Genomic DNA, 23,630 nt, shown 5'->3' on the forward strand with positions numbered 1-23,630 from the left:
AAATAAATAAATAAATAAAAAGAACTAATTAATTAAGAGTCCAGTAAAGAGAAGGGAATCTTCTTGGCCAAGAAGTTCCCTAAAATATTTTGATAATTTCTTGGTTTTTATTCCCCTCCCTAGTGGCTAGTCCCATTTTTCAAGTTCCAATTAAGGTAGTCTTTTATGTTATATTCTTCTGTTTCTCACAGCTTATCTCTCTCAGATACAAGATCAGAATGGTATTTATGATACCCATGAGTCACATTCCTGATGCCTCAGATAATTGCCCTAGGAATCCTTCCCTCACAGGCTTCCTGTGAGACTCAGATGAGGTTAAATATTTAATAGGATCTTCAAAATATACTTTTTTGTTATTTTTTAAATATGTAAGCAATTATGTCTTTATTTATATAAACGAGATGTGAGTTTGATCCCTGGGTCAGGAAGAACCTCTGGAGGCAGAAATGGCAATCCATTTGGTATCCAGGATTCTATGGACAGAGGAGCCTGATGGGCTACAATCCATGGGGTCGTTAAAGATTTGGACTTGTCTTAGCAACTAAACAACAACAATAGTACTTTACTTATAAACACATTAGTGAAATATAAAGATGGAATTTTGACCACAGAAGATGGATTATCTTTCAAACTGCAAATTATCCTTGTATTGTAGTAGTTTTATATTTAATAGTAGTATGTGGCATTTTTCTAATAGAGAGGTGTACTGACTAGGCATATAATAGATTTTAACCGAGCTATTTTTATTCATGGTATTTTAAAATGATATTTATAAAATACCCAAAGGAATCTAAAATAAAATTCTAGTCATTTCTATAAACCAAATTTGTTCAAAAATATATTTTTGTATATTGGCATACAGGTTATTTTCTGGGAAAGTGAATTTATGAGTAGCCTCCTAACTAATTTCAATTACTCTGTTGATGCAGACCATCACAAGAGCTTCTAAATACACTCTGAGTAGATTTGCATGGCCTTGAAAAGAAATTTGGGGGATATCAGCAAAATGGCAGAGCTATCTCTCCAAGCTCCCATCTCTCTACAGAAACACTGAAAAGAAGCAGAAACTGGCAGAATCAACTTTGCTAGATTTCTGGAAAATACTCAAAGGTTTACAACAGCCAGGTAGATGCTGAATCAAAGCAGACGGCAACTTAACAATGATGGGAGAGCTTCGTGGCATTTGTACGTCCTCTTGCCCAAACCCCTCCCCAGCATTGTGGTGTTCCTGAAGATGGCAGCCCACCTACCCAGTGTAAGAGTCTGGCTCCCTGGTCCACAGGGAGCAGAGCAGATCTAACTGACAAAATATTGTGTTTATTTGTTCTAAGCGCTCTGGGAGCTGCCTGAGACACTAATGCAAGGTCTCTGATTTGCCTAACTTGGAGCTCACTCAGGGTAGAAAACTGGCCAGCATCACTCTGAAACACTGTAAGGTGACGAACAACCCACAGCCACCTGGGGCTAAAAATTTTGGCTGAGACGCAACAGACTGCCCAAAGGCTGGGAAGAAAAGCTGGGGAGAATTTTTTTTTTTTTTTGAGAAACCAGAGCTTGGAAAAGCATCCACGTATATTTGGGAATTTAGAAACCCAAATATTTGTCCAAGGAAGGTCAGATGCTCAGAAAAGACCATAGAATGCTCTAAGCTTTTACCTCTGGCTGACCTCTATTCTCAGTGCAAGCAGGAAGTGAAGTCTAATTCAGAGCTGTAAACAGCCTGGCTGAGTGTTGAGGGAGTGACTCATCACAGAGTCAATCTCTAAAAACTGGGAGGGTTTTGTGTGTGTGTGTGTGTGTGTGTGTGTGTTTTAGCTCCTAGTGTACAAGGAAAGTGCTGTCAAAATACTAGCTGAACACAAGACAAAAGAATAAAGACTTAAGTCTCAACACATTGAAATAGAATACTTTATATTCATTTGGAATCGTAAGGGGCCCTGAATAGCCAAAACAATCTCAAAAAAGAGAGTAAAGTTGAGCAAGTCACATTTCCCAATTTTAAAACTTCAACAGAGTTATAGTAATCAAAACAGTGTGGTATTAGCATAAGCCTAGAAGTGTAGACAGATGGAGTGGAATTGAGTGTTTAAAAATTAAACCCATACATCTAGGGCCGATAGATTTTTAACAATGTGCCAAGGCCATTCAGTGGGTGAAGACTCGTTTTTTTAAGATATGATGTTCAGACAACTGCATATCCACATTCATAAAACAAAGTTGGATTCTTACCTTGCACTATAAACACAAATTAATTCAACGTGGATCAGTGACCTAAATATAAGAACTAAAAATCATAAAACTATGAGAGGAAAACATAGGGGTAAATTTTTTTGACTTTGGATTTATCAATGGATTCTTAGGTATGACACCAAAAGAAAGAGTAAGAGAAGAAAAAAATAGGTAAATTGGAATTCATCTCAATTAAAAACTTCTGTGTATCAAAGGATATTATTCAAAGAAATGAAAATATAATCCACAGAATGACAGAAAATATTTGCAAATAATATATTTGACAAGGGACTAGTATCCAGAATATATAAAGAACTGTTGCAACTCCAGAATATAAAGACAAACAACTGAATTAAAAAATAAGCAATGGACATAAATAGATAGTCTCCAAAGAAGGTATCAGTTGGCCGAAAAGCATGTGAAAAATGCTCAACATCATTAGTCATCAGGGGAATATAAACCAAAACCACAATGAGGTACTACTTCACATCTCCTGGGGCTATAATAATAATAAATGGTAACTAAGTGTTGGCAAGGAAGAACTGGAACTTTCTTACATTGCTGGCAGGAATGCAAAATGGTTCAGCCATTATGGAAACCAGTTTGGAAATTCTCAAAAAATTAAACATAGACTTACCTTATGACCCAACAATTGAACTCCTGGGTATACACCTAAAAAAAAAAATGGAATATATGTACTAAAATAAGTTCTTGGGTACATATGCTCATAGCAGCACTATTTGTAGTAGTTAAAAGGTGGAAACAGTCCAAATATTCATCAACAGATAAGTGGATAAACAAATTTTGATAAAAAATTTGTATTTCAAGGACTTCCCTGCTGGTCCAGTGACTAAGATTTCACACTTCCATTGTGGGGGTGCAAGTTCAATCCCTCTTTGGGAAGCTAAGATCCCACATGTCATGCAACATGGCCAAAAAATAAAAATGTCTTGTCACTTTTAAGAATATGTGTATATATATATATATATATATACACACACATATTTATGTATATATGTATATACATATATATATATGTACTATATATATATATATATTTCAGCCATGAAAAGGATGGAAGTACTTATACATACCACAGTGGATGTATGTGGTGAACCTTGAAAACATTCTAAGTGAAAGAAGTCAGATATGAAAAGTCAAATATTGTATGATTCTATTTACATGAAATACCCAGAATGGATAAATCCATAGAGAATTCAGATGTCCAGGGGCTAGGGAGGGGTGAAAATGGGAAGAAATGGCTTAATGGATATAGGGTTTTACTCTGGAGTGATGGAACTGTCTTAGAACTAGACTAAAGAGGTGATTGCATAACACTGTGAACATATTAGATATGTCATCAAATGATCAATTTAATGGTTAATTTTATGTTACATGAATTTTATTTCAATAAATTATTAAGAAAATAAATAAGTCCAGGAAACACTTGAGACTGGTTTGAGGCTAATTTTTTTGTCTCCGGAAGCTATAAATCATCAGACAATTTCACAGGAACATCCAACCTAGTCCTGCCTAATATTTCATGATAATGAAACTTACTTCTGGAACAAATGCATCACCTGTTCTAATCATTTTACACCAAACATGGTCTCCAGCAATGGCACAGAGAGTATGAGGTAGGATGTTAATGAGGTGATTGTTGATCCAGAGTTGCTGAAGTGAGTTTAAAAGCATCAAAGATAAGAAGAGAGCCTAGAATGAAATGCTTCCAGGAAAGCTTCCCCCCAAATACAATGAGCATATAGTCAATCCGTTTCCATGACACCATGATTCTATAACTGGTCAGTGATAACACATGGTGGGGATGTTTTGAGTGGTAGGTGAATATACTTTAGAAGCTACAGGGCACATCCTTCCTAAATGTGTGCTGATTCATAGCATACATTTGCAAAATAGAAATGGAAGGAACAAGTTTTTCTACATTGATCATTTTATGGCCCTTGTAAACTGTGATGTAGAGCTGATTTATTCAGGTAGAAACTTACATAACTTTTGCCAGATTTCATATTTTATAACATGGGTAAGTCTTATGCTTAATGACAGGATCTCAGGATGTAGTAGACCCATTTCAGAAGTGTTTTCTAAGTCCACTACTGAATCTTCCCTGAAACTGCTTGCTCCTCCAGGGTCTTCAACCCCTCCCTTGCTCCCAGAATAAAGAGAGGAGAATAATACAAATGAAAGAATTCTGGTTACTAATCTGGTGTCAAAAGATTCTGACTGAAACTGACACAACAGGAGGAGAAGTAGAAGCTTAAGTATATGTTTTAAAAAGTTTCCCAGTCTGTTTCATGTGACATACACTGAAAATGCAGTTTGTATGGCAGTTTGAGGTAAGTAGATGAGACCCATTGATCTGGAAGAAAGCAGCCTGGGTGATCTGGCTATCCTGGCCCTGGAGACCCCGAGGGCTAGGGAGATAAAGCTACATCAGTATATTTATTATACATAAGTGGTACAACCACCATGCCCCAGCTCACTTATGTAGACGTTCTTAACAAAGTTGTGTGGAGAACTAATGGGAGCCTTAAAAATAGAAACCTCTGGAAGGTTTCTACATAGAAACCACTTTATACACATTAGAATTGGTACAATGAAAATTACTGCCAATATTAATACTAAGTGTTGATGAGAATGTAGAATGACCTGAACCCTCACATATTTCTCACTGATGTGTAATAGTAAAAACTTTGGAAAGCAGTTTGGTAAACCTGTAAAGAGTTAAGCTTTCAACTCTATACATAATTTTAGTCTTTGTACTTGGTATGTTTCTGTCCCTATTTGGACCTTTTTCTGTGCTACCCCAAGATATTAATGGAGGCAGGGGCAAGAACAGCAATCCATACCAGAACTTCAGGGATGGACGTGGGCCCTACAGAACAAGTGAATTTGGGGATGAAGGAAGTGGATATCTTTGTTTCATTCAGGAAATCTTAGACAAGCAGTTTTGACAATGTGTGTTATAATAATTTTCAAACTTGAGTTTCTAGTTAAGAGGTAACTTTTTAGAAAGAGTTGTGTCACTCAGATGACACAGGACTGGTAATAAAGGAGATGAAGATTACAGCCTAGTATTTTTTATATTACTGGTATTTCTTGATTTCATGTTTATTTCTACCTGCTGGAGTCAACTTCATAAAAATAGAAAACTCGTAGATTATTATTGGCATATATAATTAACAAATTCTTTGGATTGGATAAAAAACAAAGGAAATCTGATTTTTTTTAATTTGAAGGATAATTTACTCTGACAATCAAGCCTTTAAATTCAATACACTATGAATCTTGGTGGTTATGGAGCCCCTTCCACTGAGAGGTAACAATTGAACATTTTTATTTCTCTGCATAGTATAACCTGTCAAGACAGTTCAAGACAAAGGATTTGGAAGTGTTTTGCTGCCACCTAATGGAATAAGTGGAATATTTTTCATTATCCTGTAAGAGACAATTTCCCTTTTACCTCATGGGACATTCATATAAAACTAATAATTATTTTAACAAATATACTTGAACTGCAAAGAAGTTTTAAAAATTTATATTAATTTTAACATTATTGCGCATGTGTGAGTATGTGGTGGTGGTGTAGTTAGTGGGTATAGTAGAATGTGAAAATTAGTTTGAAGTTTTAATCTAAGCATCATGATTCATTTTCTATAATTCTGTTTGAGTTAATTTACTAAAGGCTTAAGGATACAATAGATTGTTTATGAATACTGATCTTTTTTGCTCAATGAACTTTAAGCAATTCAGGTAACCTATGAGTGAAATGAAGAACTAGTCATAATGTGAAAGGACACAGGAAATAACCAGGAAAGAGTAAGAGAGCGGGAGAGAGATCTGCTTGCTGAGCTTGAAAATATTCAAAGTGGCTATTTTTCTATTTATAACCTAATGTTATATTGTATTTATTTAAAATACAGGCAAGGATTGATTTTTGCCTTTTTTTCTCAGTGATGAAGAATGACTGGTACATTCTATATGTTGGAGAAACAGTATTTATGTGTGTGTAAACTCTAGAAAATAAAGGAAGGAAAGCAAAGTCATCTATAATTCCACTCATGACATAAACCCATATTAGTCATCTGGTGACACAGAGCCTTGGAACTTGCTGTTCACTAGGCCCCTTCAGTAACCTGTGAGGGCTGCTCGAAGATGTGACTGCAAAATCTCTCATCTACATGTCCTTCTGGAGTATTTTTCAAATCCCAGGGATTTGCTACTGGGCTCTAGTATTTCTATTTCCACTTTTGGATTCTGAGGTATATTTGCCTCAATATATTAACACTCTTTTTCCATTCGATCCATGGAACCTCTTGGCCATCCTATTTATTCATCCTTCACAAAACTATCACATCCAATTTTCTAAGAGTATATGACATTTTTAGGATAAAGGCAATTTTATAAAGGAGTTACAAGGCTGAGAGAACCAAGGCTAAAGTCTTAGTTAACTTGAAGTTTTTCTTGAATCCCACATATTAAGGAATCTAAATACTTAGGGCTTCACAGGGATGAGGTTTTATGGATGACTTCTGCTCCACCTTCTAAAGATGACTGGCCGGTTGTGTCTCTCTTCTAGCTTCACACCCTCCTTCCTTGACACTCTCCATTCAAAACTGTGCTCTCTTTCCTTGGCAAAACCACTGCTTTCCACAGGAAGGTCCTTCATCCCCTGGATCCACCTGGGTCTGATTCTCAGGGCTTTAGTCTGATGGATATTGACATTTATCACTGCCCAGATTCCAGGGAGACTGGCTTCAGTCATAAGAGAAAATGAATGCAGGCCCTTCAATTAGAGTTTCCTTTTTTAATCCTCTCACAACAAGAACAATGGGTTTTCTGGTCTCTTTATTAGCTGACTTCTAACCCAAAGTATCGTTCCTCAAAGTAAGTGACTAGGAGTGGTTATGGGAAGTTAAAATATACGCTTTGCTAGCCAGATATACAGGAAAAAGTAACCTTTATTTTCTTTATTTTTATATCACCTTGCTTACAAGCCCCTATTTTTGTTATTGAGAAATTTGGGGAACGGGCACCAAAATAAATTAAATAGCTCATGCTCGTCTGTTTTAAATTGGCCTCTTTTTCTTAAATTTAATGTTTCTTTTATTAAGCCCAGTCTTTCATATGTTCTTTTCTACTTTGTTTTACAAAACTTACGTCAGAACCAAGGAGGAACATTTGCTTTCCCCTTTGTCTCTATCTGTGGCTCTCATGGACCTTGACTTGGGTTCTTTGGGCATTAAATTTCACTCTCATAATTTAAATCACATTCGTCTATTGTTGACACATCGCTAGATAACTTAACGGTTTGTAGCACCTTCATGGGGCACTCTGTGTCCACAGCTGCCTCTTCTAATGTGTCCGCAGATGGTATAACTTGTGTTCTCTTCTCTTAGCATTGATATGGTGTGAAATTGCTCCAGGTAAACTTGATTACCTCTGCCATCTGACCAAATCCTGCTCTGACTCTGTGGGGAGGAAGAAATTTTCCTCCACTCTTCAAAGTTCTTCTGGCTGTTCTAAGAATTAAACTGACATGAGGTACATTAACAGAAACAAATCACACACAAGTTTAATAACCAGTATACATAAGAGAGACCCAGAAAATCTAACTCACCAAACAGGCTGAAATTCTCATCTTAAATACCACCTTCAGCTAAAGACAAACGAGGATGTTGAGGAGAGTGGCTTTGGACTTCAAAGGGGAAGAAGGCATTTGACATGGACATGGAAAAATGAATATTTGGTTAATAGATGTTTGCTAGGCCATGCAGAGACACAGAAAAATTTTAACAAACAGACTTAGCTAGGTTCCTTCCCATCTACACACCTAATTCACATTATAGTTTTCTATGGTGACAGCTCCCTTTCTGGAACAGGTTCCCATCTACATTCTTTAGGCAGTTAGGGGGAAGGTCAGAGTTTCTTCCCGAGTCTCTGGGCCTTGGTTGTTTGCATCTCAAAGTAATCAGCATGCCAAAGAGACATTTTGGGGTGGCTAATTTTGCTACAACTCTTTCCCACTATGTTGTCCCCAAAGATCCAGCTATGACTCCAATTTACTCCATTACATGGGAATTTGGTTTCAAAGCTCTGTGGCATAAGAAAACTTCCTATTCATCCAGACCCCCCAGGTAAGTTCACTTTATCTTTTCACCCCTCATGGGAACTTCTGAATCACACACATATATGTATGTATGTATGTATGTATGTATATATATATGAAAGTGAAAGTGAAATGTAGTCACTCAGTCGTGTCTGACTCTTTGTGACCCCAAGGACTCCTCTATCCATGGAATTCTCTAGGCAAGAGTACTGGAGTAGATTGCCATTCCCTTCTCCAGAGGATCTTTCTGACTCGGGGATCGAACCTGGGTTTATAAATATAAAATTTTTAAAAATTAAAAAAAATTTTTTGACTATGTCGCACAGCATGTGACCGACCATGCTGCAGTGGAAGCGTGGAGTCTTAACCACCAGGGAAGTCCCCGAATCATTTCTCTGTTACCCCGGAGGTAAGGGGACAATGCAAGAATGTCCAGCCCCGGGTACCTAAACCACCTTCCCCTGGCCTTGCTCTGCAGGGTTCCGTGCAGTGTAAACTGGAGCACCGGCTCAGTTGCTCTCGTTCTCAGCTTATTGGGAATTTCTATCAGAATTTCTGTAAACCAGTGGGTTAAGGCTCTTTTCAGAGTCCTTGCAACTTCCTGGACTGTCCTAATGTGAATTTCTCTCCTTACTCCCTGCATTTCTCATCTTACCTCCTATCCTCACCCCCCAACATTCTCCTTCCTAATTGTTCATTTGAAACTGGTAGGTAGACACAAGCTCTAGGATATGATGCAATATCCTGTATCTTCTCTACTTATACCTTATAAAATATTATATATTCAGACCTCCAAGCTTCACATGCAAAGGCAGACTTTGGATTTTAGAACATTCTTTACTCTCTCAACAAAGCCTGACTCTCAAGAGTATTCTCTTGCTGTGGACTCAAGAATCGAAACTTTGAACTTTAAAGAGAAAAAATTGACCTCTTTGTTCTAGGCTTTTACCACGTTCTTTTTCTAGGCTGTTGAGCCCTATGCCTTAGCCTTAGTGGTAGAAGGAATGACTTTTAAAGAGAGATAATACAAAGGAAAATACAATGTGAAGTATTTAAAAATGCTTTTACTTTCAAAAATTTTATTTCTTAGAGCATACTGAGAAAGGAGATGCTCCACATCAGCAAGGCCCTGGTTATAAGTCCCTACTATTCTACTGAAGAGATGAACAAAATCACAAAAGATTGTTCGCAGTGGTCACTGCTGCTGTTATGTGGGAAATGGCAAGGCCTGGACTGCATTGTTTTGCTTTTGAATCACATTCAGATACACGATGTGGATGGGGGATAAAGGAGATTGGATGTGCAGCCAGTTCTTACTCCTGTTAAAATCATAGAATAAATACAATTTTAAGTTGGGTTGCAGGTAAAATTTAGTGATAGTATATTAACAATAATAATTTTTATTCGCATGTGTGTGTGTGTTAGTCACTCAGTTGTGTCCAACTCTTTGCAGCTGCATAGACTGTAGCCTGCCAGGCTCCTGTGTCCATGGGATTTTCCAGGCAAGAATACTGGAAGTGAGTTGCCACTCCCTTCTCCAGGGGATCTTCTCGACCTAGAGATCAAACCTGGGTCTCCTGCATTACAGTCAGATTCATCGCCATCTGAGCCACCAGTGAAGGCACAGTACTTGACAAAATATTTTTGTTTCATTATGTCATATAGAACTTTCAAAATCTTTGATTTAGAAGTTGTAAGTCCTTCTTCAGAGATGAGAGACAGAATCCAGGGGATATTCAGTAACTTCTGTCATATATGTAGATGGTCAATGCCAACTAATGAATGGTGTTAATCTGTACACAATTGTTGATGTTGTTGTTGTTTAAATCACACCATAATACCTCTGCTGACAAATTATATAATAATAATAATGATAAGCTTTATCTCTTTTCTGCACAACAACCCTTCACCTATTTGAAGGTCTTTGTTATGGGTCCCTGTCAGATCTTGATAAGAAAGATGGTAAAGAAAACTGGTGGGGAGGAAATAGCCAAAGTACATGGAAAAGTCATTATCAACAGAATAATATGAGGAAGAATATGAGTGTGTAGAATCAGGAAACTGGGTGCAGAGGTCCCACTTTGAAGGCATTTTATTTATTTATTTTGGCCATGTGGTGTAGCATGAGGGATAAGTTTCCCAACCAGGGATCAAATCCATGTCACCTGTGTTGAGAGTGCAGGGTCTTAACCACTGGACCTCCAGGGAAGACCCTGAAGCCACTTTAACTTTACTTAGCGTCATCTCTCTTAATTTTTCCCTCCACTAAGTCAAGTCAAATAGAATCTTAGGCTGATAGGATTGGGAGTAAAATTGAGAATGTTGAACTGTTCGATGCTGGAATTCTATAATACCTAGTAGTGTCATGGTAAATGCTTAGCTACCAGGTCTTGGGGAAAAACAGAGACTCTTATTTTCAGTGTTTGCTGATTTTTGTGGTGAAAATACTCCCATGAAGGCCAGTTTCAGCATACTGAAATGACGTCAGTGGAGTTTGGAAGAGTTCCTAGCAATTATCTCTTATGAGTTGGTACAATCCAGCATTAACAAACCATTGATAGGTTGATTAGAACCCTAGAATGTTAACTGTCGTTAGGTTTGAATCGTCCTGTCTTCAAACATTGCCACTCCACTGTTTGATATTAATAGCTTTAATTATTATTGCTCTTTCCCTGGTTGTGCTTCTAAAATTACCTTTGCTCCACTTTGATTCTCTAACCTTTTAGTTTTCCCTGTTTATTACCATCTTAAACCTTCCATTTTCCAGGATATATATTCTTTGCTAATTAAATCAACATATGTATTATGTATACTCAGTCACTCAGTTGTGTCCAGCTATTTGCGATCCCTTGAACTGTAGCTCTCCAGGCTCCTCGGTCCATGGAATTTTCTAGGCAAGAATACTGAGTGGGTTGCCATTTTCTTCCCCTATATATACATATAACGTTTTCCATGTGCTGAAACATTCTGATAACCCTGCCTTGTTTATAATTTTTATTGTTAATATTCCTTTACAAATTTAATGTTTTTAACTGACCACATAACACAGTTCAGTAGAATTCTTGTCTCCCTTTAGATAGGTATTTCTAATACAGACTAAGTCTATATTGTTTTACTTCTCTTTCTTTTTAATTAATTAATTTTTAGCACCCACATGACTTAACTGGTTACTTCTGAGCTTGTGATCAACTACCAAAAATCCCCTTGGTCTTTTTCATGAGAAGGGCTGTTTTTAGATGTCTTCCTTGTCTCAAATCAAACAAACTATAGTATGTTATCACAAAATGATCCACTTGTATATTATCTAGTCCAAGTTCCTCATTTTAGAGATGAGGTAATTAGAGATCACAGAGGTTAATTAATTGAAATAAGATTACACAACCTGTTGGTGACAAAGTCACGTCTAGATCTGAAGGCTGCTATCGTTTCCTTATATTCTACTGTTTCCTCTTACTCTTAGAACAGCATTAGACAGGAAAAACAAGTTGTATTAACTCCACTTTAAACATGGTGATATTTAGAATAAGAAATACTAAGTGATTTGCTAAGTTTACATGGGTAATAACATCAGATGATTTTTTTCAGCCTAAATGTAAGGCTGTTACAATTTATAATTTTCAGTTATGGCCCCTTACATTAAACTGTGAGATAATTTTTAATTTTGACTTTGTGGCCTAGGATTTTAACATTCTTCCCATCTTCCTGTCTTTCACAAGTGTCATAAGCATAGATCTCTTGTCAGCCAGGATCCTGGCAGAAAGCAGAAGCTAACTCAGATGGTTCAATAGACTTTAATAAAGGTGTTATATTAGTCTCCTGGAGTTGCCAAAGCAACTTAGCATAAACTCAGTGGCTTAAAACAAAAGTTAAGGAGGTCAGAAGTCAAAAATCAATGTGTTGGGAGATTTAGTTGCTTATCCTCTAACGGAGAAGGCAATGGCACCCCATATCAGTACTCTTGCCTGGAAAATCCCATGGACAGAGGAGCCTGGTAGTCTGTAGTCCATGGGGTCGCTAAGAGTCGGACAGGACTAAGCGACTTCACTTTCACTTTTCACTTTCATGCATTGGAGAAGGAAATGGCAACCCACCCCAGTGTTCTTGCCTGGAGAATCCCAGGGACGGGGGAGCCTGGTGGGCTGCCGTCTATGGGGTCGCACAGAGTCAGACACGACTGAAGCGACTTAGCAGCAGCAGCAGCAGAGCCTCTAAAAGGAAGAAGAAAATGTCCATGCTTCTCTTCTAACTTCTAGTGTCTGCCAGCAATCCTTGGCATTCATTGGCTTCAAAAGGCATCTTCACATAGCTTTCTTTGTGTATTTTTTTTTTTTTGCATCCTTTCCTCTTTAGAAAAGGATATCAGTCGTTGGACTTAATTAAAGTCACCGATCTTTAACTACATCTACGAAAACCCTATGACCAAATAAAATTACATTCTCAGGTTCTGGGTAGACATGAATTTTTGAGCAATACTATTCAACACTATAGGTTCATTTATGAAATTGTGCGTGGACTAAGGAAACAGGCAAGAGTAAGAAGTTCTTACTAACCCTGAGGTTAAAGGGGCAAGGAGAGGAATTGTGCCCCAGGATCCTACCGAGCTGGACCAGTGAAGCAGGGGACCATGGCAGTAACTCTAGAGATATGAGCTGTAGAGATATGAGTGCCCTGCCATGACACTGGTTTCAGAGCAGCTATAGAACAGGCTCAGTGGACTCAATCACTGGCTCAGTCACTGACTCAATGGACATGAAACTCCAGGAGATAGTGAAGGACAGGGAAGCCTGGCATGCTGCAGTTCACGGGTCGCAGAGTCAGACACGACTTAGCGACTAAATAACAACAGCAACGTAGAACAGGGAAAAAACATTTTCTCCTTTCAGTCTGCACTCTCCTTTGGATGATTCCCAGTAGCCACATCCAACCAGAAGCCAGGGTTATGCTTCCTGTTACTGCTGTAAAAATGACTACAAACTTCATGGCTTAAACCAATTCAAATTTATAATCTTATAATTCTAGAGGTTAGAAGTCATACAGAGGTCGCACTGGGTTAAAATCAAGGTATCAGAAGGGCTTGTTCCTCTAGTGGAGAATCCATTTCCTTGGCTTTTCCAGCATCTAGATGTCATCCACATTCTTTAGCTCAATCTTCCTTCTTTAAAGTCAGCTATGGCAGACTGAGTCCCCATATAGCATCACTCTGACATCTTTTGCTCTGTGAGGAAACATATTCAAAATGTAGGGGTAACAATGTGGACATCTTAGGAGGAACCACTCTTCCACCTATAGTATCAGTTGACAGTCTTAAGGATTTAGCCTCCTGGGCAAGGTTGGATACAGGTCATGCGGCAATGAACTTTATACAGTTAGGAAGTACTATACAGGAAAAATAATTCAAAGTCTTCTTAGGCACAATGCTTGGAAGGGGCCCTGAAGCAGAAGCTTTATTAGCTCAACAGTAATTCAGACTCTGCTCCTAGGCACAGAGCAGAGCAAAGCAGGGCAGAGGATGATCTGGGGTGGGGCGAATGGGTGAGAGTCAGAAGAGCATGCCTTAAACTTTTCTACAGCTGATTAAACATTTGACTTATGAGGAATCTGCTGCATTCCACTAGTGCCTGTACTTCAGAGTGAATTCAGTAGTTTTCAGTCAGCCATTGATCAGCTAATTATTGATCATGAGGATAGCAGAAGAGATGGCCAACAGCTTAGTGACATTGATTTATACCTTGCCTTCATAGAAGCCAGTTTTTCCTCTTATTGCATTTAGGCAAATGTATAGTTGGTGTATTCCTACTTTCCTACTCAACAGTATTCTTTAGCCTTTTAAGGCAGTATAGATTTCATGGGCACTTTCCTTCCTCTGTGTGTGTGTGTGTGTGTGTGTGTGTGTGTGTGTGTGTGTGTGTGTGCTCAGTCACATTAGACTCTTTGTGATCCTGTGGACTGTAGCCTGCCAGACTCCTCTGTCCATGGGATTTTTCAGTCAAGAATACTGGAGTGGCTTGCTGTTTCCTCCTCCAGGAGATCTTCCCAATCTAGGGATTGAATACACATCTCCTGAGTCTCCTGCATTGCAGGTGGATTCTTTACCTACTAAGCCATTGGGGAAACCCATCTTCCTGCAAATGACCTGTGACAAGTTGCTCACTCATTCCACAGAAGGTACAACTGAACCTTAGATTTTATAATTAAAAGTTTAGTCTTACTGTGTCACCTGTGGAAGTTCCATCTAGCCATAGTCTATTCAATTCTGAATTTGCTTCCTTCTTGTGACTACTTGGTACATTTGATACAGAATTTTCTTCTAGATCCCCTAAGTTCTAGGACTTCACAGTGCAGTCATGTGAGAGTGAGTCAGCAGTTTAATTCCAATGTCTGTCTCACCACCGTTAGGGACTTTTTTAACAAGAAACAAGACAGTTATTAGTTTTATTATAACCCAAGGAGAATAAAGAGGAACTATGTTAACAAGAATAGAGAAGTGAAGAATACCAAATGCCCATGTCTTAATAGTTAAAGAAAAGGGAAAGAAAGAGTAAACTCTACTGGACATTTTGCTTTATGAAAATAGACCAACTTCCCAAAGAAAGTGTGGTTTCCAGGGTATTTTCTTGCTTTATTTGTTTTATTTCCACAGGTAAGATGAATTCTCTGATTGCTGTAATTGAACCAAACTTCCAAATCAGAATTGCATTGATCATAAAAAAAGTAAAAGAATTAATTGCACTTACAGGCTGAAGAGGTTAGTGTATATAATACGATGGACATTCTGGCTAATGTTCTTAGGGGATCTAGAAGAAAAATTCTGTATCAAATGCACCATGTAGTCACAAGACAATTTAGGGTCATTGAATGAGTAAGTCACAGTTAATATGTATAAAATGCCTACTATCACCCTAGGCAATTATGGTACAGTATTAATAATATTATGAATTGCACCAAAATTTATAATTAGTTTATGTAACTCTTTTTTTTTGTATATTTAATCTTAAATAGGATTCAAGATTTTTAAATAATCTCTAGCTGGGGAATTATAAGCATTTGTTTGTTAATAGTAGCAACAATTTTGAGTAAGATCTACATCTTTCTCAGTTGAAGGGGTTTTCCTTTGAGGATATGAGCTGAAGGTATTTATTAAAATGTGTCTCCTTATTAGTAGAAGAAATAGAGAGCTCAACTGTTGCCACATTTTACATAGCATATTCTGTAATTCTTAGTCTTCAAACTCTTGGGCCACAAATAATTTTTATAGTACTTTATGAAAGAATAAAACTATTTTCAGCAATATTTTGTGTAATTACAAAGGATATAAATACTTAAGGAAAACAAGTACTTGTGATTTTATAGTGAATGATAGCAAGGAGAGTCACTTACTGATTTTCCAGATTTTTCTGAATAGGTTGAAAGATGTCATAGAACTATATTTCAATTTCTTCATCTATAAAATGGGGGGAAACTCCATAAATCTTTTCCTTTCATGTCTCACATTGTAATACTTTATCAAGTTCTCTATGGCAGAGTTTTTTAGATGTCACCAGGAGGCATTCTTTCCTTCTTTATTAAAAGAAATTCTGAAGTTTAGTAGGGAGCATGGCTGTTCTAGGTCTTAGTTTTCCAAGTTTCCATTACAGATTTAGTTCTGACCAAAGGGATAGGAGAGAAAGTGATGCTTGCCACTAGATGATGATAGAAATGGGACAGGCACATTGGCCAGGAGATGGAAGCCCCCGGTTAAGAATGGCAGATCATTCATACCAGTCCTGAGACTTCTTATCTTGGTATGATTACATGAGCACAAAGTAAACCGCCTGTATTTTAGGTCTCCGTTGCAAAAGCTTAAACTGTGCGCTCATAATTCAACCCACCAGAGGAGCATAGCACTGTACTAGAGAAAAAGTAGGCGATTTCTAGATTAACATTGTAGCAGAGTCTTTACCACACTGAATGTACACTCCTGACAGTGAATAGTGGTACTTAGAAACATCCGAATTCTTTAAAAATTCTAGAGATTCATAATGAGCAGCGTGAATTTATAGTGCTGAACTGTGCAAAAATTAATAGTCTCAGAAGTTCTCCGTAGCTATTCTCCAGCCTCTTGGCTGCCTCGACTTTAAGTTAACTTTAAGTCAAGTAAACTTTTCCTCTTTACTTCCAGACTGCCCTATGGCTTCTTTGGCATACTCCACTCAGATTATGCCTCTCTCTTCTTCCTTACATGGGGCACGACTACCAACCAAATTGAGCAACTGACATTGTAATTGTCCCTTGGAACTGCCTGAGAATGTGGGAGAAATGCCTGAGAATGCCTGAGAAACCAGTCTGGCTTCTCTGGGATTGAACCTTGGGCAATATTTTAATGGGGTCACCTTTCTATTGGATCAGATTTCCCTGAAGTTTACGAAATTGCCTTCTACAGAGAGTTTGAGATTGTAAGTTCAGACACTGGTAATAATTCTGCTGACTATATGTAACAAAGGGAAATGTTCTTGCAATAATAGAAACCAACGACTATTGAATATTTTGCAAAATGATGTGTCACAGTAATACTATGATATCTCATGGTTTGTTTTTCCCACCTGTTAATATCGTGTTGCATAAAATTGATTTAGAGGCTCATCTTGGACTTCAGGCTGATGTATCTGTTATACTTCATAAGCCTACACTGCCTCTTGCTAGCTGTTCTAAATAACTCTTCTCATGTCACTAGTAATAGGTCCACAGGTCATTTTATTTTAATTTATTTTGTATTGGAGTATAGCCAATTAACAAACAATGTTGTGATAGTTTCAGGTGAACAACAAAGAGACTTAGCCATACATATATGTGGATCACAGGTGATTTTTTTAAAGCCACGTGTGTTGCCTCCATGTTCTTCTCACTATTTGGATTGTTTTGATTCCCAATCTTCCCACTGAAGGTCCCTTTTTGAAAATAAGCAGACTTTAGCAAATAAACCAGTCCATCTGAAAGGAAATCAGTCGTGGATATTCATTGGAAGGACTGGTGTTGAAGCTGAAACTCCAATACTTTGGCCACCTGATGCAAAGAGCTGACTCATTTGAAAAGACCCTGATGCTGGGAAAGATTGAGGGCAGGAGGAGAAGGGGACGACAGAGGATGAGATGGTTGGATGGCATCACCGACTCGATGGACATGAGTTTGAGTAAACTCTGGGAGTTGATGACTGACAGGGAGGCCTGGCGTGCTGCAGTCCATGGGGTCACAAAGAGTTGGACATGACAGCGACTGAACTGAACTGAACTGGAACAAATAAAATTTCTCCTCTACCCCTACTTCTCTTTCTTCTTCTACAGACTCTGTTCTTGTGCATCTCTTTCTTTTTAAAAAATTTTATTGGAGCGCAGTTGATTTACCGTATTGTGTTAGTTTCAGGTATACAGCAAAGTGAATCAAATACATATACATATATCCACACTTTTAAAAATATTCTTTTCCCACACAGCTCATTACAGGGTATTGAGCAGAGTTTTCTGTGTTACACAGTAGGTCTTTATTAGTTATTCATTTTATATATGGCAGGGTGTAAATGTCAATCCCAATCTCCCAGTTTATCCTTTCCTACCCCTCCTACTTAATCCCTGGTAACCGTAAGTTTGTTTTCTTCATATGTAACTCTATTTCTGCTTTGTAGATAAGTTCACTTGTACCCTTTTTTAGATTCCATATATAAGCAATATCATATGATGTTTATCTTTCTCTGACTGACTTCACTCAGTATGGCCATTTCTAAATCCATCCATGTCACTGCAGATGGCATTCTTTTATTATTTTTATGGCCTAGTAATATTCCATTGTATGTATGTACCACATCTTCTTTATCCATGCCTCTTTTGATGGTCATTTAGGTTGATTCCATGTCATGGCTATTGTAAATAGTGCTGTAATGAACATTGAGGTACATGCATCTCTTTGAATTATGATTTTCTCTGGATATATGCCCAGGAGTGGGATTGCTAAATCACATGGTGGCTCTATTTTTAGTATTTGTTGAGGAACCTCCATATTGTTTGGCATAGTGGCAACACCAATTTACATTCTCAGTAACAGTATAGGAGGGTTCCCTTTTCTCTACACCCTCTCTAGCATTTGATTTGTTATTTGTAGAGTTTTTAATGATGCCCACTCTGACAGGTGTGAGGTATACCTGTTATAGTTTTGATTTGCATTTCTCTAATAATTAGTGATGTTGAGCATCTTTTCATGTCTTATTGGTCATCTGTATGTCTTCTTTGGAGAAAAGTCTATTTAGGTCTTCTTCTCATTTTTTAATTTTTTCCTTTTATAAATTGAGCTGCAAGAGCTGCTTCCCATGTGGTGCTAGTGGTAAAGAACCTGCCTGCCAATGCAGGAGATGTAAGAGACGGCAGAATGATCATTGGGTCAGGAAGATCCCCTGGAGGAGGGCATGGCAACCCACTCCAGTATGCCTGATTGGAAAATCCCATGGACAGAGGAGCCTGGCAGGCTACAGTCCATAGAGTCACAAAGAGCTGGACATGACTGAAGTGACTTAACACTCACGAATGCATGAGCTATTTGTATATTTTGGAGATTAATCCCTTGTTGGTTGCTTTGTTTGGAAATATTTTCTCCCATTCTGTGGGTTATCTTTTTGTTTTCTTTATGGTTTCCTTTGCTGTGCAAAAGCTTTTAAGTTTAATTAGGCCTCATTTGTTTACTTTTGTTTTTATTTTCATTACTCTAGGAGGTGGATTGAAAAAGATCTTGCTGTGATTTATGTCTAAGAGTATTCTGCTTATGTTTTCCCCTAAGAGTTTTATAGAATTTATCCTTATATTTAACTATTTAATCCATTTGGAGTTTATTTTTGTGTATGGTGTTAGGGAGTATTCTAATTTCATTCGTTTACGTATAACTGTTCAGTTTTCCCAGCACTAATTATAGAAAAGACTCCACTGTATATTCTTGCTTCCTTTGTTATAGATTAGGTCACCAAAGGTACATGGATTTATCTCAGGACTTTCTATCCTGTTCCATTGATTTATATTTTTTTGTTTTTGTGCTAATATCATATTGTTTTGATATATAAATCTCTTGTGCATCTCTTAAGGTAAAGCCCTCCTTTCTTCCTTCACCATTATCAGGAGGCTATTCCTGACATACATATACCCCTGCATATGCAGCACTTTCCTTGGCTCTCTAGTTTTACTCTTGCCATAGCAACATAGCTCCGAAAATAGCTGCAGAAAGGAAATATGATCCATATATGTTATATAAATATGTTTACTCCAGTATTCTTGCCTGGAAAAAATCTCATGGAAAGAGGAGCCTGTTGGGCTACTGTCCATGGGGTTGCAAAGAGCTGGATACAACTGAGCAACTAACTCTATATGAGTTTATATTAATATAAATACACACACAGACATATATGTATATATATCTGTCCAAATATCAGTGCTTGGAACCAATTGTCTCACTTGGACTATTTCAATAACCAACTTATTTTCCTGCTTCCATAGTTGGCCTCCTACAATTCGTTCTCCACAAAGCAGCCTTGATGATCCTTTGAACATGTAAGCCAAATCATGTTCTCCTCTCCTAAAAAAAAGAAGAAGAAAAAAATGTTCTCCTCCCCTTAAAACTTTCTAATGCTTTCTATGTCATTCAGAAAGAACTCACTGCCTTCATCATAGCTTATAGGAGATTTGGTTCCTTCTCTACATGTTTGATCTCATCCTTTTCTCAAGGTATCTCAGCCTAAGTGGCTTTCACGCTGGTCTTCAAACACGCTAAGAACTCCTCGCCTCATGGCTCTTGCACATGCTGCACCCACTGCCTGGAACGCTGTTTCCTCAAGTATTCACACGGTTTACATTTCTTCTTTGAATACTCTTGCTTAAATGTCAGCTTAATAGTGAGGTCTTTTCTGACTACTTATCAAACTCTCCCTTGCCTCCTCCTTTTTCTGCTTATAGCCTCTGCTTGTCACTGTCTGTTTTCCTCCATCACATCAGAGAATTTGCCTAAATGGCATAATTATCCACTCCTCCAGTGCATAGAGGGATCTTCCCAGGTGGTGGTAGTGGTAAAGACCCTGCCTGCCAATGCAGGAGACGTAAAGACTCAGGTTCGAGTCCCAGGTCGGGAAGATCCCCTGGAGAAGGAAGAGGCAAGCCTCTCTAGTATTCTTGCCTGGAGAATCCTATGGACAGAGGAGCCTGGTGGGTTACAGTCTATGGGGCTGTGACGAGTCAGACAAGACCGAAGCGACTTAGCATACACATTGCATAGAACAATACCTGTCATGTGGTAAGTTATTATGTGTTAAGTCTTTAACACATTAAAATAATTAAATACTTTGCTAGTGAAAAGTATTTCCTGAAAGAGTTGTTCTCAGTCCATAAACCAGTGTTAGACATTGATTAAAGGCTTAAAAAACTATTGAAATAGAATTTGCCTTTGCCTTAATTATTAATATTTATTTAGTATCCATTGTGGTATAAAATACTAGGTGATTGGTGATTTAGAGAAGAATAGAGTGCATTTCTATCCTCTAAGGGCAGCACATGAAATTTGTACATTGTTACTCAACTTTGTTGTATAAACAGAGAAGCTATTATTGTACTCACTTTACAAATGGGAAACTTAAGGTTAGAGTGCTTAAATGACTTGCCCAAAGTAGTGCAACAAGTTAGTGAGAAGTCCAAGCTTTGCTGCTGATTAGTTTGCATTGCTTTGGACAACTGTGCAGATCCCCAGCATTGTCCTCTTTTCATACCACTATTCTGCACATTCATTGTAGAGAGAAAGTAGTTCACAGAAGAGTGCAGAGGCTTGTTCTTCTAGCATGGGTAGTTAAAGGTACACACTTTTGAAAATAGAGTACTTATAATTTCATCCCCTGAACTAGTTAGAATTGACTAGATTAGACACTTAACCTCCAAATCTCAGTAGTTAATAAAATAGTTATTTTTCATTTGGGCTATGAGCTCAATGTAGGTTATAGGAGGATTTTGTCCACCAGAGTCATTTGGGGCCCTGGGTTGATGGAAACTGGACACTTGCTTCCACAACCACCAAGGCAGCCAGAAAGGAGGGATATAGAGCCAATTACCAGCAAGTATATGTTTGAAACATATACAAATCTCTTTTACTTCTCTGTGCCAAAGTTAGTCCCATGGCCACTTCTAACTTCAAGTGTCAGAACTATAAGAGAATGGAATATGGGTGAAAATGGTGAGCATTGGTAATGATTACCACACTCATCCATTGCCAAATACACACACAGACACAGATACACAGATATGTGTAAGTTACTTTTTTTTTTTTTTTTTGTCTGGGAAGATTACTCACTTTCCTTACAAATCTTTGAAGCAAGCTCAGTGTTTCCAACTTGGGCTTATTTGTTGACCTTTTTGGTTGAAAATTTGTAAAATACAGAGAAACAAAGCTGGATAATGATGACAGAGGAATAATTTATCTTTTCCTGGGAGACTTCACCTAACAGTGGCAATATTGTCCTCTTATTACACATTGAAATTTGTGCTTACTTCTCAGTTTTTATATTAATCACTTCTACCTTTTATTTGTATGTAGAGCATTGTTGAGAAAATATTTGATAGGGGGGAAAAAGAACTGCGTTGTTTTTTGCTATTGCAAATTATTCAAATCATGATCAGTTAAATTTTACTCATCCTCTTCAAAATTGTAGTCAGAAATATGAGAAATGAATGTAATGTCAAAAAGAGGAACTAAATCGTGGTTTATATAGCTTGACCTCCCATAGAAGTAGAACAAGTAGAGAAGAGAGAGTAAGCAGAAAGACAATGCTTATAGTACATAGAAAGCAGATGGAGAGACTGACTGTCACAGACTATGTTCCTGAGACATTACAAAGGTAATTTTTTCCTCTAAATGATTTAATTAGAACTATAAAATATACAATTACATATATCTAGGGGTTTAAAAGCACATAACTATAAATTTCAACTTAATTTTAAAGTCATGTGTTAAAAACATTTAAATTATATTTTGCTCTATAAATTAGAAAAGATAATATTTTAGTGCTATTTTAAAAATTATTGGTAACGTTTGATTGTAATGTTTCAGTGATGAATTTGATAAAAGGAAAAGGAAGTGATGAAGAAATGATATTTGAGATTTCTAAATAGTTTTCTCATTTGGCTATACAAAAGTGGCTTCAAATTTTGTCAAAGTTTATGGAGAATTGACATGAGTTTGTTTATCTCATTTTATGCAATACATATGTTTAGAAAAAGCTGGTTGAACATATAAATATTATTTGTAATGTAAGGAATATAATCTTTCTATCATCTATCAATCATCTGTCTAATTTAAAGAAAGAGCATCACACAAGAAAGTTATTTTACAGAGTACATTTTTGATAAAGATGTATGTACATTATAAGTTTGAAATTTTGGAAATTATATTTCCTTAAAATGAGGCTAAATAGATTTGAATTTCTTAATTTAAATGTGTGATATTTATTTCTCATTATTTATTGCAGTAAACACACCTGTAACTTAAGTGCTCATTTCATTTATCACACTGAATCTTAGTTCAGATAGCCCTTAAATGGACAGAAATGAGTTATTTAAAAATAAAAACTACTAAAATAAATAAGTTCTTTGAATTATATATATATATGCTCTGAAACACAGATTGTTCATATTCATAATGATAAATTATATAATAAATTAGCACAACATTTTATAATCTTTTAAAGTCAAAAATTTAATAACATTTGATTATACCTTTTTGTTACTTCATATATTTAATATGAGAAAATATCAAAAATAATAAAAGCGAGTACAATTAAGCAAAGACCCTCTTCAACTCATAATATTAATGATGATTTGTGGAATATTATAAGATAGACTTTACATTGTTATAGTATGGCAGTAGTACTATATATTTATAGTGGTATATAATCATAAAATAAAGGAGAAATAGCTGTTTATCCATTATTGTTTAAGCTAAGCCAACACAGGTCTTCATAAAATATTGTATAACTCAGACTTATTTTTTTTCTCCTTTGGATAGCATTTAAATTTCCCTGAGTGTTTCTTTCACCTTAGGAGGGAATTTTTTAGAAATAGAAAATAAATTGCTTTGAGAACATAATTAAGATGTGAATGTGTTAAATTTGTCTAGAAATATATTCAGTTGCTTAAATTACATAAGGCCGACAGGCAAAGGGAATACACACTTCAGAGGTTTGCATAATTTTTCACTCCGCTAAGTAGTTTGACTTAGTTTAGATATGACT

General features: G+C 37.0%; 1 protein-coding gene across 2 annotated transcripts in view; it reads left to right on the top strand.

The window, feature by feature from the left end:
- Positions 1-22,137: 22,137 nt before the first annotated feature.
- The window catches only part of TFEC (transcription factor EC), a 223,564-nt gene continuing 222,071 nt past the window's right edge, over positions 22,138-23,630 (top strand). Inside the window, exon 1 of one of the 2 annotated variants that reach the window (XM_061165319.1) lies at positions 22,138-22,238. The gene's annotated coding sequence lies outside the window, so the exon portion shown is untranslated. The remainder of the gene's footprint in view (positions 22,239-23,630) is intronic. The other variant, XM_061165315.1, reaches the window with a different exon arrangement.

The sequence above is a fragment of the Dama dama genome, chromosome 18 (genome assembly GCF_033118175.1).
Source record: "Dama dama isolate Ldn47 chromosome 18, ASM3311817v1, whole genome shotgun sequence".
NCBI classification, from domain to species: domain Eukaryota; kingdom Metazoa; phylum Chordata; class Mammalia; order Artiodactyla; family Cervidae; genus Dama; species Dama dama.